Below are 2,692 nucleotides of genomic sequence, written 5' to 3'. Positions count from 1 at the left end.
CACTTGAGATCTCTTACTCCATACACATCTTTCTCTTTTGCCTCTTTTGTTCTCTGACATGTCTCTTTGCATCTTCACAGCTCTTTGAGGATGCCTTGCCTCTCCTCTACTCCCTCCAACTTCCTATTCTGGTCCCTGCTGCTGCTAAGTCACTTCAGTCGTGTCCAACTCTGTGCGACCCTATAGACGGCAGCCCACCAGGCTACCCGTCCCTGGGATTGTCCAGGCAAGAACACTGGAGTGAGCTGCCATTTCCCTCTCCAATGCATGAAAGTAAAAAGTGAAAGTGAAGTCGCTCAGTCATGTCTGACTCTTCGCGACCCCATGAACTGCAGCCTACCAGGCTCCTCCGTCCATGGGATTTTCCAGGCAAGAGTACCCTGCCCTAAATACACCATGAACAGTGGAGTTCTATCTGAAATCTAACTTGAGTGATTACTTTTGAAGTTTCTCACCTGGAAACTGAGGAGGAAATTTTATATGGATGGATCATCAATTCTCATAATCCCCCAACATTCCATCAAACTTTTAGATTTCTTCAAGAATCTTCCTCTATTTGCATCTTGGAGGAAGAGATGATGGAAAGGAAATATAAAAGAATAGGGACAATGGACTTCCCTGGTGATACAGTGGAAAAGAATCTGCCTGCCAATGCAGGGGACACAGATTTGATCCCCGGCTGGGGAATACTACTCATGCCGTGGAACTAAACCTATGGGCCACGACTGCTGAGCCCATGCACCTAGAGCCTGGGCTCCACAACAAAAGAAGCCACCACAATGTATTGCAATGACGAGTTGCCCCTGCTCGCTGCAACTAAAGAAAGCCCGTAAGCAGCAACAAAGACCCAGCACAATCAAAAATAAGTAAATAAATTTATAAATTATTTTTTAAAAAAGAATATAGGGATGGGGTGCATTGGAGATAAAATGGAGATGGCAATGAAGACAGATTCACCATCACCAAGGATGGGTAGTGGAAGAGGGTAGAAATGAACCCTGGAAGAAGCAGGAACTGATGATAAAGTTGAATGAAACTGAAGAAAAAATTAAGATGGAGATGGAATGGAGACCAGATAGAGACAGGGATGGGATAGAATCTGAGGATTTGATCATGGATTGGAATGAGAATAAAGATGGAAAGAAGGATCTGCAGGGATTGGGAATGGAGCTGAGGAGAGGAGTACAGAGATGGGGATGAGTGGAGGTAGAATGGGAGTGGAGACAGGAATAGGATGGAATCATGAAACTTCACTTGGCATCTCCAGCGCCTTCAGCTTTCTGCGCCTTGTCTGTTTTGGCAGCTCCATTTTTTGCAGGGTTATTCCCATCCTTGCTAGCATCACTCCTTTTCCCTTTGGGTGCCTTCCCTCTCTTCTTTGCAAGTGCCTTTTTAGGCTTGGGCTCTGACTTTGGAGGAGCAGGTTTAGCGACAACCTCGCAGATCTTCTCTGTGGTTTGTCCTTCACCTCTGCTTTATTTCCTCCAGCATCCCCTTCAGTCTTTCTCTTGGGCATAATGGCAGAGGGACTTAGGTGCTGGACACACAGGGATGCTGTTGTGCACAGGTTTGGTTTAGTCCACGGATCACTCTTCCCTCTTCTTCATTGTTCCAGTCATTGATAATTCTTATCCAATGACATTCCCACAAGTATTTTACAATATGCTTGTCATGTTGGCATTTTCTTTGGGATTTCATTGAATCTATAAATCTATTTGAAGAGACTAAATACACTCTTCCAATCCATAAACATGTCTTTCTGTCTCTCTAGATCTTCTGTAATGCTCACTTCGGCAGCACATAAACTATTTTTATCTTCTGTAATGTCTATCACTAGAGTTTTACCATTTTCCCTGAAGAGGTCTTATTTATACATATTTTGGTAGACATATTCCTAGGACTTGATTTTTTTAATACCGTTGTGAGTTTTTTATTTCAATTTTTGTTTTCTTACAGGAATATATAAATAAAATTGATTTTGTTAATGCTGGTTTTATATCTAGCAACTGTGCTGTTTTATTTATTTAATCTTTACATTATTTAAGGTTTTTAAATACCTAAAATCATAGAGTCTTCAAATAATGTCAATTTTATTTCTTCCTTTCCAGTCCTTTATCTTTCATTTTTCCCTTTTCATACATCACGGACTATGACCTCAAGGGCAGTGCTGAATAGAAGCGATGATTGCAGGCATTCATGTCTTGTTCCAATCTCAAAAGGAAAGCTTTGTTGCTTGCTACAGGGTTTTTGTAAACAGCTTTTATCAGGCTAAGGAAATGTCATTCTATTCTTAGTTTGTTAGGAGTGTTCATGGATAGATATTAAATGTTATCAAGTGCTTTTTCTATGTCTATTGAAACTGTCATATGATTTTTCTTATAATTTGTGAATGTGGTGAATAAACTTATTGATATTTTGAATGTTCAAACTAAAGGTATTTATTAGCTGGATTTACATATCTGAAATTCTGTCTTGGTTACTTCCACACATTTCAGATTAATTTTCTTTTTTTTTAATGTTCATGTTAGAAGAGGGACTCTCTTACATTCAACACCAAAATCTGTTTTCTGAAACCTCTGGCCAATCTTCTGCTGCTGCTGCTGCCAAGTCGCTTCAGTTGTGTCCGACTCTGTGCGACCCATAGACGGCAGCCTGCCAGGCTCCCCCATCCCTGGGATTCTCCAGGCAAGAA

The 2,692-nt window shown here is 41.0% G+C and overlaps 1 pseudogene; it reads right to left on the bottom strand.

The window, feature by feature from the left end:
* Positions 1,251-1,516, bottom strand: LOC102190092 (annotated as a pseudogene).

The sequence above is a fragment of the Capra hircus genome, chromosome 3, assembly GCF_001704415.2.
Source record: "Capra hircus breed San Clemente chromosome 3, ASM170441v1, whole genome shotgun sequence".
NCBI lineage: Eukaryota > Metazoa > Chordata > Mammalia > Artiodactyla > Bovidae > Capra > Capra hircus.
This window is presented reverse-complemented; position numbering and strand designations above follow the sequence as displayed.